General features: G+C 35.0%; 1 protein-coding gene across 33 annotated transcripts in view; it reads right to left on the bottom strand.

Annotated features, from left to right (window-relative positions):
• Window positions 1-13149, bottom strand: part of CNTN1 (contactin 1) — a 347842-nt gene that overhangs the window by 281496 nt on the left and 53197 nt on the right. The gene's annotated exons all lie outside the window — the stretch shown is intronic.

Genomic DNA, 13149 nt, shown 5'->3' with positions numbered 1-13149 from the left:
CTGTTTTCTAAGTACTTATATTCTATAAGAGATCCAGTGTATGAAAACAAAGAAATAAACAAGATAGTCTTAATTAGTTATAAATGCTATTAAAATATAAAACAAGTAAAAATACAAAGTAGAGAGGTCCCCTTGAGGGACCATTTAGATTTAGGCAAAGCCTTTGAAGGAGATGATAGTTGAGCAAAGACCTAATTAATGAGAAGGAACACACTATTGGGAGGTCTGGAGGAAAAACATTCTAGGCATAGGAAGTATCTAGTACACAGGCTCTCCCTAACAACCCTTAGCTTTGAATCTCATGGTAATAGATTGTATCATCCAGTTCCCCTTTTTGGTATAGTCATCTATCCTTTTCTCAGAAATCTTTGCTCACTGTCACAATCTCCAACACTAATCTTACCTCAGTTTTTGGTGGTTTCAATATTTATATGCAGGATTCCTTCAAAACGCTGGCCCTTGACTTCCTTTCATTCAGTGATATTGTCATCAACACTACTTTAGCTCCTCTGGTCATATCAGTAAGGAAATCCCTCCATAATATGTCTTTCTAGAATCACACTGCCGACCACCACTGAATCCAAGAGCAAAGAAGTTAAAAAATCTTCCCTAGAGCAAAAACTTTGAGATAAGCTTTGTTAACTGCAGCTGTGCATATTTGGCATAATCAGCTGTTGTTCAAAACTAACCAGGTGTTGGTGCTGGCCCAGTGGCATATTCCTTAAGTTCCTGTGCTTTGCTTCAGTGGCCCGGGGTTTACTGCTTCAGATCGTGGGTGTGGACCTACACAACACTTATCAGGCCATGCTGTGGCAGGTGTCCCACATACAAAATAGAGAAAGATGGGGACAGATCTTAGCTCAAGGCCAATCTTCCTCAGCAAAAAGAGGAAGATTGGCAGTGGATGTTAGCTCAGGGCTAATCTTCCTCAAAAAATAAAAAACTAACCAGGTCTTTCTGTCCCTCCTTCGTATATGAGTGAGCTGCCTTTCTCAGGAAGTCAAGGTCCAGACATCAAGATTCAGCCTCACAAGGCCAAATGAAGGCTGAAGATGAAAACTAACCAGAAGTCTAGACAGTCAAGGGAAAAGAAAATCAGTTTTCAAGGCAAAACACAGGCTGGGTGGGAAGGCACCAACTAACCAGTAAGGCCACATGCTCCTCCTCCCCTACTTAAAACCCCAGTGCATGCTCTCCCTTCCTTATCTAAAACCTCAGATAAAAACCCTATCTTTTTTCCTTCGACAAGGTGGATCTGAGTTCTAACTTCCATCTCCTAATCTGGCTTCCTTGCAATAATAAACCTCTTCCCTTGCCACAAGTCTGACACCCCAGTTATTGGCCCTGCTGTGCAGTGGGAAAATGAACCTGTGTTTGTCTTTGGTAACACCACCTCCTTCCTTCCCAGTTCACTTACTCCAAGCACCCTGATCCAACAATTCTCCTACCCCACCAGGAGCTACAATCCATGGATGTACCACCTGTTTTCTGTCCCTCATCTCCAACTCATGTCCTCACTAATTTCTTTACTCATCATAAATTTCATGATACATCACTAAAATCACTCATATAAAACTCCAACTCCCTTGACACTTTCTTGCTTCACTGTATTTTTGACCACATCCAATGCTAGTTAAAAATCAATTCCACCTATTCTGCACCTGTGTATCTAAACATGGCTGGAAAAACAAATCACATCACACAATCATACTGAATGGTTTCACCTTACATTCATGAACAGTATCCTGAAAAGGGCTATTAAACCAGACCGTTCACTCTCCATTCTCCTAGATGAGTGTTTCATACTTACTCTTCTCTCCTTAAATGGTGAACATTTCCTCCCCTGTTTCCATCCTTAATACACCATGTAAGTGTTATTCTTCTACAAAACCAAAACTTCCACTTGTGCATGAGATCCCATCCCCTAACCTACTAGCATCACTACAGTAAGTCTCCCCTCTTCTTCTTGAATTAACAATTTATTTCAACACCCACTGTTCATTACCATCAACACACAAAGTTGCTGTTACTGTTCTTTTCCCAGATAGATTTCTTTAGAAGAATAAGTAATAAGAAATAGGAAAACAAGTAACTGGTTTTTTCTGGAAGAATAAACAAATAAATAGTAATAATAACCAAGTAATTTTAAAAAGTTACAGAATTTATGAAAGTGTGGTTGTATTAAAAGTATTAGAACATATTATAAAGCAATGATAATATGAAAAGTGGTATTAAAAATAGAAATAGAGTTTTTACAATAGACTAGGGGTACATAAACAGATCTAACATTATATGTGATTATCATGGCATTTCAAAACACTAACAAAAAACAGGTAGATTAAAAAAATAATAAAACTATGAATTTATTGACAACCAGGGGGAAATTTGCAACATAAATATGAGAAAAAGAGAAAATATTAAAACACAAATAATTGTTGTAAATTATTGTCCAAAAGAAAAAATTGGGCAATGCATATAATTAAGAAATTCAAAAGAAGATTTAGAGATAGGCAGTAATTTATGAAAAAATATTTAACTTTACAGATATTTAATAATATAAAACAAAAGTGAGATACCATTATTGCTTATAGTATATATTTAACATTTTTAAACTTATAATTATAATTTATCACATATATTTATATATACATACATAATATGCATATCTATCTATCTATCAATAAAGTGTACCCAGTATTGTGAAACATATAAGAAAGTGAGGATTCTCATACTAGTTGGGATATCAGCTGATAACTTCCTGAAGGTAACTTGCAAATATGAGGCAAAAATCTAAAAAATGTGGTTATTTTATAACAGGAAAAGATTAAAAGCAATATAAATTTCCAATAGTAGGAAATTAAATAAGTAAATTATAATACATCTGTATGTTAGAATGTGATAGAGGAATTAAAAATCATAATCTTGAAGAATATGTAAAGATATCTGATGTTTCTCTAGGCATACTGCCAGATCTAAAAGTTGGTTACAAAATAGTATGAAATAAATGGTCTCATTTTTCTAAAATATTCACTATAAACAATACACCAAAAAATCTTAGGATAGCAGAGTATTAAGAGTGGCTATTCTGAGTTATGGAGCTATGGGTAATTGTAATTTTCTTCAGTATTTTCTATCTTTTTTATAGCAGTATATTCAGAAATTTAACAGGGCAAAAAGTATTGAAGATGAAGATGGTGAAACAAAAGGAGGCAAGTTGGGAAGGAGAATAAGGTTTTCTTCTCTTCACTCCTTTTAGCAGAATTAGTCAGAATCCCTAGCACCTCAGGGTTGTCAAATGGTTTGCAGCCCTGTGCATGGGAAAAACTAGCTTACTGCAGGGTTGGGACAAATCTCACTCTATCCTCACCATCACCACAACGACATGTGCCCATATTTAATTATTAAAACCACAAAGAGCAATGACGTATAGTGCCTTGATGAAGAGATTCTAGGCTCTACATTCCAAGAATGTAGCTTAGGTGGTCATAGAGTATTTCTGCACTTCCAGTTTTAATTATAAAATAAGTGGATTTTTTGAGATATCCTCTTTACCTTCATCCCTTAAATTACTTATTTGCTTTATTTAGTAATTTGGATGAGAATAAGAAGAAACATAGCACTATTGTTTTTATAAATCAGATGTTATGTATCTAAAAAAAGATTCTAAAGCATTCTAGAATTTAAAATGCTACTTTTCAAATTTTGTCTTTAACTTGTGTGATATTTTAAAACACTGAGTAATAATCTTCGAAATTATTGGAAACTCCTGGTAATAGAGATTAGAATTATAAACAATTTACCATACTATGGAATTGTCTTATTTGGAATTAGATAAAATAACCACAAATTGAAACCCAAACTTGGATACATTCATTAATGCTAACACCAAGGGGAAGACTGTGGGACAAGCCTAATCCCATACAGATAACACAGATATTTTCCAAAATTGTATAAGATAAGGATAAGGTTTCCACTACATGAAATATTTTGATGTCGTCACATATTTCAGCATTTTAACAGGAGTTTCTAGAACCTTAAAAGTCCTAAAGTTATAGTCTCTTGACTCAAGCAAGAGAGTATTGTTCAGAGGACAATGAATGTGCTACACACGTTGTAGCTCTGAAACAGTGAATTTAGGACAAGTTCAATTGCACCAAGGCATGGGCTAATAAACATCAAACAGAGCAGTCATTGTGAGCCCAGGCTCATCTATTATAAACATGTGATCACACAGAGCACAACAAAGTCTTTGTCCTTCCATTAGTGCACAGTTGTCAAAGGGACTTATATATTCTAAATTTATTTTGTTAACTTGCTCATAAAAAGCAATCCAGTGTTTTATAAATGTAAATATGTTTTACAAATATAAACTAATCAAAATATCAAGTAAAAAGGTGAAGTTTCCCTCCAATCATATTCAGATAAATAAAAATAAATGATTATACAAAAATTGGATTTTAAGAATGATAAAATATAGGTCACGAGATTTTGCAGATGTGCCCTGTCAAGTATAATTTTCTTATAATAAAATCTTTGATTTATAAGGCTTTTAGAGAATATATAATCTCATTTGACCAATGTAACAACACTTTGTGATCGAACAGATATTGCTAATTTACACGTGAAGAAGCTATGGCTCCACAAGGCTCTTTCCTTTGCACAAGTAGCTAGTTATATTGTGCGTACAGAACCACAGTGTTCTGAAACCTAGTATATTGTTCTTTTCACTGAACCATAGAGTTTCTGTACAAAATCCTTGTTCATATAAATGCCATAAACTGAAAATCAAGGTTGCCTGTTTTGCAGTTTATCATGGCTTCCTCTTGTGATGTCAAGTGACCCCATGCACTTTGTGAATTTCCCTTAGTTCTGCCATGCCCTGGAACCACGTTTTTTATTTCTTTCTCCTTTGACTCTTTCTTCTGATATAAAATTTAAAAATGCTTAAGTTTCCCTAGGCTAAAAGACACAACCTAAACCAGACTGTAAGATAGTCAAGGGCTGAAATTTTTGTCAGTTTTGTTCACAGTGTCCACTTTGCTCAAGGCTACCTGCAATAGTGGCTGGTATAGAGGAGAAACTTAGTAAACTTTCATTAAAACATAAAACTTCTCTTCAATCCACCTCACTTTAAAGCTACTAAACTCTCATGACGTTTCCTTTAACTGCCATGGTCAAATATCCTGAAACTTCAGCCAACTATATTGTAGCTTCAAACCTATCCCTCTTCAGAAACAATTACCAGTTAAATAATCAATAACCTCCTAATTTTCAAAATGCAATGATCTCTTTTTAGTCTTCATTCTATTGGAATTCATTTAAAAACCAAACATTCTTTCTTGTAAATATTCATCTAGTTAGCACTATTGCTATTTTAGTCTAGTTTTCTTTCTCTCTCTCTGTTTTCTTGCTCTTTTGCTGCCATCTCTTCCATTACCTAAACAAATAATGAAATTCTTTCACTTGACCTTGGCCTCTTCTCACTTTGCTAGTTCTCCCTGGCTATATCTTTTACATCGTGGTGTAAATAACCATATCCCTGCCACTAATACCCAAATCAGTTTCTAGTCTTCGTCTCCTGACTGAGCAAAAGGATTGAATATCCTCTCTTCGTAAATGACCCACAGGACCTCAAATATAACATCTTCAAAATCAACATTTTTTTCTTTATAATTCCCTTTTACCAAAGTGAGTTCTCTTGAGTTTTTACACTTCCATTCCCTTACTAACATTTTTCTCTTTTTCTGATTCTCAACTGCTATCTATGCTTTCTATTTCTTTGGGGGGAAAAAAGATGCAATCAAAAGAGAACTTCTAAATACTGCCAGTACCACATCCACAAAATTAGTTTAATCTGGATCCATATATTACATCTTCTGTTAATATGCATGAGCTGCCCTACTCTTAACCTACAGTTAATCCTTCCTTATATACCTGAAACCCATCCATACCTTTCTATTTACTCAGAGACAATACTCTAGAATATTTTCCCCTCTTTCTCTGCCTCTTTGATTTTTACACTCTACTGGATGATTCCCATCATCATGCAAATCTGATTTTAAAAAATTTTCCATCTTAAAAATGATAACAAGCCTTCCTTGATCCACATACCCATCCAACTACTGTTCCATTTCTTTGTTTCATTTACAGCAAAACTCAAAAGAGCTGCCAATACTATTTCCCCTTCTTCTTCTCCCATTCTCTTGAACCAATTCAATCAGGCTTATATTCCCACCAATCCATGCCATAGCTCTTGTCAAAGCCCCAGTGATGTCTACACCACCAAATTGATAGTCAATCCTCGGTTCTTATTTTACAGGAACTGGTAGGAGCATTTGACACAGTACATCACCTCTTCCTTCTGGAGATAGTTTCAAGTCTTCTCTAACCATGCATATAAAAGAGTGAAAATCTTATCCCCAACATCCCAGACCCCAGCGCTGCTTTTTCCACAGATTCCCTCTACTCTTTGTCCAGCTTTACTGAAGCTCTTCACAGCATCTATTGCTGTCTGACATATATTTACTTTTTGTGAACTGTAAGCTCCATAAGGGCAAGGTCTTTGTGTTTATACCAGTCTCAGACCCATATTAGGCACTCACTGAACAGCATTTATACTATTTATTTTTACTATTTATGCTATTATACTAATTAATCAACTTATTTCAGACCCTCCTAATTCTTACCTGCAACTATATCATGTGACAACCAAATGAATATTTCTATCTCAAGTTTCTTTCCCTTTAAATCTACTTTCCATGCTGTTATCATTCCAAAGCATAAATTAAATTGCATAGTAAATAAATCTACAACAATGGTAACATGCTAAGAAGAAGGAATAATCAATATAATGTCTTGCATGACCTGATCAAAGTACAGCAAAACTCACCTTTTACTGAACATTTGCATTAGCCAATTGACATATCTTTTAATTGCTATTAAAAATACAGTACCTAGTAGCACTTTATAGCAGTCAAGATCATATATACCTGGACTATAATTGTGGCTCTGCCATTCCATGATTTTGGTCATGTCTGAACCTCATTTTTATCATCCACAATAATGCAGTGATCATGCATAAGAGCTTGTTTCCAGGGTTGTTGGGAGAATTAAATGAACTAATACATATAACTACTACTATTGCTATTATATAGATACGCATTTTGCTCAGTGCTCACCCAGAACCTCATACCTACCAGGTTATTAATAAAAAAAGTTATTGAACTGAACTTATGCTCTGGCTCCTAGCCATGCAAAGGAAGCCTTGTCTCCTTCTTTTGAAAAATATCTCAAGTAGTATTAACATACCTCACAATATTTGCAAACACATGTATATGACTTAAGCATAATCATCAAAAGAAATATTTTTTCAATCAAAAATGTCACTGTGTTGTGGTGGGTTAAACTGAAAAATGGACAATGGAGATATAAGCTGTCTACTTTAAATACACTACACATCTATTTTGCTACCATACCCGGTCCACTGTGTGAAATCTATGAATATTAACTTACGGTGACTTACTTTAAATCTTTAAAAGGGGACAGCTCTGTACAGTTCCTGAACTGTTCTTACAAAATGGAATTGAATTCCAGAGAGATAGTAAAGTATTGGTGCTGTTTAGATAGCACTAATAAATCAGAAGACCAAGTTAATAATTTGTACAACAATTGAAAGAATTAAACAGAAATAATTCTTTAATGTCAAAGAATGCTATGGTATAGCAAAGACCAGGTATAAGAATCTAAGGGGTGTTCTATCTGTTTTTAAGTCTAACACATTTTAATTTAACTTGGCAAGAAAAGATATATTACAAATACACATTGCACCTATAGTTTAAACTATTGCTTATTGTACAAGCATTTTTTTCTTCTACTAAATTATTTCTTCAGCTTGATTCCTCTGACCTTATGTCACTTTTTTTTTATGCTTGGTGGTCTCCAAATAGAGCTGTCATAGATAAATAATTGATTAAATTAGTAAGGAAACAAATGTAATAAATTATCAAATATATAAGACATTAGAAGCCAATATAGTAATATCATTTTTGAGATGAAATGAAAACAATGAGCATAAAAGCCAAAATTCTATTTAAACACAGTTTTGGTTTTCATTGTGCTTTAAATATCTGGAGTACAACAACAGTAGTATTTATAAATGAGCACGGCAGTTATCAAGCAAAACAACTATTCCAACATGAAAATAAATATCCTGAGAATAGACTACAATATACATGCACAACCAATCTTCAGAAACTTTGAATTATTTCAGAACATTTTGGGAACAGTGTTATATAATTTACCTGGATTTAAAACTCCCATCCGACACTAGCTGTGAGAATTTGGCAAACTGCTATGCCTTGAGCCCCTCGGCGTCTTCATTTGTAGAATAGGAATATTACCTCCCTCATCTGTTTGTTGCAAGGATTAAAGGGATTGTTGCAGGAATTATCTTTTAAATTTTGGATTTACCTTTCACTCTTCCTTCTCCTTCAACCCTTCAGCATGCAGTCTTTCTTACCAATATCTCTCATCTTACGATTAACACCAAACCTGGCCTCCGCCCAGGTCTCATCTCATATCCCACCTAAGACTTCACTCCCCAGTAGGTCCTCTTGCCTCCAAATTAGCTCCTCAAAAAATATTATAAGCCACTACCAGATCAACTTGTCTAAAGCACCAAATTGTACATTCCGTCATCCTCTTCAAGTATCTGCAGTTTACTGCCACTGTCTACAGAATGAAGCACAAATTCCTGAACCTGTATTTTCTGTCCTCCACAATCTGGGTCTCTTTCCCACACAGCTTTGTTGTGTAATACTCTCCTTCATAAATACTCCATTTCACTCAACTTGGACTACACATAGCCTAGAAAGAGGTAATGTGAATTCAAACCTCCTTTACCAAAACACTTTCTATTGCCTATACTAGATTTCCCCCTCTTTGTATCTTTGCTTCCTATTAAGAAACATTTCTTTAACAGCAAATCACAGTCAAGTTCCTTGACACTAAGTATGACTTATTTTTATTACAATTCCTTTGTATTGTTACTTATGGTATTATCTTACAGCAATAACCTCCTGCCTAAACTCTTTTTTTTTTTTTTTGAGGAAGATTAGCCCTGAGCTAACTGTTGCCAATTTTCCTCTTTTCGCTGAGGAAGACTGGCCCTGAGCTAACATCCATGCCTATCTTCCCCTGCTTTGTATGTGGGACGCCTACCACAGCAAGGTGAGCCAAGTGGTGCCATGTCCACACCCGGGATCCGACCTGGTGAATCCCAGCCCACCAAAGCGGAATGTGTGCACTTAACCACTGCACCACCGGGCCGGCCCCCTGCCTAAACTCTTTACTTCTTCTTTTGCCCTCTGCAATCCATTCTTCATTCAGCAGCCAAATGGTGTTTTAAAAATGCAAATCATACTAGGTCACAGCCTTGCTGAAAATCCTCTAGTTAGTTCCTATACTTAGAAGAAAACAAAGAAGTATTAACCATCACTCTGCACCTGCCCGCTCTGCCTTCTCATTTCTGCTGTGGGATTTATCACTCCTCCCTTGCTCGCTAGGCTCCTGGAACCCTGAACTTTTATCCTTCTTTGTCTGTTTAATTCTTGCCCCACAACTTTGCATGACTACTTCTCTGATGAGATTTTCTCTAAACACCTTTTCTAAAACAGTCACCAAAACACACACATATTCACACACATACATGCATACACATACACAAGTATGCACACATACACACACTCATGCACATATGACCACTCTCTATCCCTTCCTTTGCTTTGTTGTCTTCTTAGAATTTATCATTATCTGAACTTATTTATTAATTTCTGATGCTACCAGACTCCCTACTGCTCAAATGGAATGTAAACCCCATGGAGTAGAGAGAATCTTCTTTACAATTGTATCCTTAAGTCGGTATATTGGAAATGCTCAATAAACAATTGTTCGATTAGTAAATTTATCCTTCTACTAAAAAGCATTTAATCTGTTTCTTTAACCAGAATATAAATTCCTTAAGGAAAACAATTCATCTGAATGCTCTAATGTTTTTGAATCCCGGAGAGTGGCTTGAACATGGGAGGTGTTCAAATATTTGTTTTTGTTTTTGTTTTCATTACCCTCCCCAAAGCCCTAGTGCCTGGTTATAAGTCCTTCTAGTTCTTCTATGTGAGCCGCTGTCACAGCATGGCTACTTTCAAACAGGTGATATGGTTTCGCCACCAGGAATTGAACCTGGGCTGCCAAAGTGGTGAGAATGCTGAACTTTTCAACAACTAGGCCATCAGGGCTGGTTCTGTTTTGTTTTTTTTTTTAATCAAGTAGAATCACAGGGTAAAGTAAAATGAATGCTAAGAACTACATAGAATTTCCAAAGTGAAACAGAAGATAGAACACAAAATAAAAATATCCCTCTACCCATTTTATAAAATAGCTAGTTTCTCATTCAATGTACTATGAAGATCTACTCTACTCTTTTTAGAAGTTTACTTTACTTTTAGAAGTTTACCTCTACTTTATGTAGGAGTTTTATTGGTAAAATCATCTGCAGAACTATTTTGTACAGAGTTTCAACTCTGTTGAAATCAAACTAAACCACAAGGATTTGCAAATCCTAAATGAGTTGAATTAATTAACTCCAGGTCCCACAAAGACTGCAAGGGGACATTTTGTTGAGCGTTTATTTCTAAAACAAAGACAATGTTTTTAAGCTTTTTTTTTCTTAGTGTCACCAGACAAATTTCTCTTTGTTTTTTTTTCCTTTTTGGAGTTTTTTTTGAGGAAGATTAGCCCTGAGCTAACTACTGCCAGTCCTCCTCTTTTTTGCTGAGGAAGCCTGGCCCTGAGCTAACATCCGTGCCCATCTTCCTCTGCTTTATATGTGGGACGCCTACCACAGCATGGTGTGCCAAGTGGCACCATGTCCACACCTGGGATCCGAACCAGCAAACCCCAAGCCACCAAGAAGCAGAACGTGCGAACTTAACCACTGCGCCACTGGGTCAGTCCCATCTCTTTGCGATAATATGGATGAGTGGCACAAATTGTAAAAATACCAACAGTCTTAAAACTTCAAAGGAAACCAAAATAATTCACACCAAATACTTTCAAAATCTTCCAATAGCAAACTATTTTGCTGAGCTATTTCTTTTTTCCTTCTCCCTACTCTACCTCAATGCTAAAGTTTACAGTGAAAAGTTTTAAAAAGCAGACAAGAGTAAGTGAGCAAAATGTCTGGCACCTGGTTATCATTCAATAGTTATTTTTAAACGAATAAATAAAACAATTTAAGAGATTCTCGGTAAGGAGCCTGACAAAAATATGCACACAGAATATTATTGCAACGTATACAAAATTCAACTGGTTTGAAAAAGTGAGATAGAAATGCAGTATGTGATAATTTCATTTGTAAAAGATGCACCAAGTGAGACAAAAGGAAATATGATTTTTTCTGTTGGATACTAAATGACAGAGACAGAGTGGGTTTTTATCTTATAATTATTTTATATTTATATTATGCTATCAAATTAATTTCCCTGATTACATGTCACATATCCAGCCTATATTCATATACGTTAGTGACTCATATAGTTAGTTCTTTAATTAGTAACACATAAGAACTAAGCTCTTTAATAAACATAAGAATAGCCAAGATTATCTGAAGCAGTATTTTTAATACTTCAAAATGTTTTAACAATTAAATATCATTTGGTAATAGTAAGACTGGCCAACATTTGATCATCTTCAAAGAAAATGAAGCATTTGATGCCAGTACCCATATATTGATTAAAAATGACCGAAATGATGAAGGGGTTGAAGATGTGAATAACAATTAATTTATGTGAATAATTATTGGAAAGTTAAATATTTAGTTTATTGTAACAGTAAGTAACAATTCGGATGAATAGATATTTTGTGATCAATGTCCAGTCTCACAAATAGGACCACCTAAGAAAAAATGAGAAACTTAGAAAGGAGTTTTAGGCCTGAAGATATTTGCCAGAACAAAACAAAGAAATAAGCAAACAAAATTGTATTATACCTCCTAATAAGGAAATAGTTATATAAATATGGTACAATTCAACATGGACTATTTTATAGCTGCTAAACATGGTGATTATGAAGATTATGTGGCAATATGGTTCATTTTAAATGTTAAGTAAATGAAGCAGATTATAAATTATTATAATCCAATCACAAATAAGTAAAGAAACATTTGTTTAGGAAACAGAAACCTAAAAATAAACATGTAAAATGATAACCATGGTTGTGATTGGAAGAAGACATTCCCTCTAGTGTTCTTCAAAAAAATGTAATTTTATTTTTGGAATACACAATGTTGCATATGTTTTATCCTTCCATACAAGAATACTTGAACCCAATGTATCTATGAATCTATCATTAGAAATTTCTCCTCTGTCCATTCTTAAAAACTGGGGTACCCAGGGATTCTTTCTACCTCTCACTCCATACATTCATCCTGAATGGCTTTAACAACCATCTTTTAATCCACTGACTCCCAAGTCTTTCTCTCCCAACTACTAACTCTATCCTAAGTTCCCATCCAATGTATTCTGACAGGAATTAAACATTCCAGAGTTTTCTTGAAAGTATTTTGTACAAAAATGTTAACAGGAATTCCTTCAATCACATCCAGCCTCTTACTGGGTTTCATGTTACCATACCTGTTTTCTAAGCTGGAAACATTAATAGCAAACTTCATTTCTTTCTCTACTTCTTCCATCACAAATAACAAGTCACCAAATACAGGGGATTCCACTTCAGAAGTCTACATTTGATGCATCTTCTCTACTTTCACTCCATTCATGCTTTCATCTCTGGTTTTCTTTCACTTTTTTTCTAAACAGTCATTCTGAATACTTAGTCTATGTTACTTCATTTAATCTTTATACAAATCATACGCATGAACGCCATTTTATAGATAAAACTGATGCACAAAAACGATAAATAATTTGAGAAAAGATAGTACAGCTAGTAAGTGGCAGAGCTGGCATCCTTAGCTATTGCAACAATTTCCCTGCCTCTAGGTCACTCCTTCTAGTTATTTTTTTAAATATTGCTTTGTCCCCAGTCTCCCACTTGACAACAATTCAAACTCATTAGTGCCCCAAAGAAAGCTCTTGAAAG

This window comes from Equus przewalskii, chromosome 5 (assembly GCF_037783145.1).
Source record: "Equus przewalskii isolate Varuska chromosome 5, EquPr2, whole genome shotgun sequence".
Classification (NCBI taxonomy): domain Eukaryota; kingdom Metazoa; phylum Chordata; class Mammalia; order Perissodactyla; family Equidae; genus Equus; species Equus przewalskii.
The sequence above is the reverse complement of the archived record's forward strand: the minus strand, read 5'-3'. Positions and strand labels throughout refer to the sequence as shown.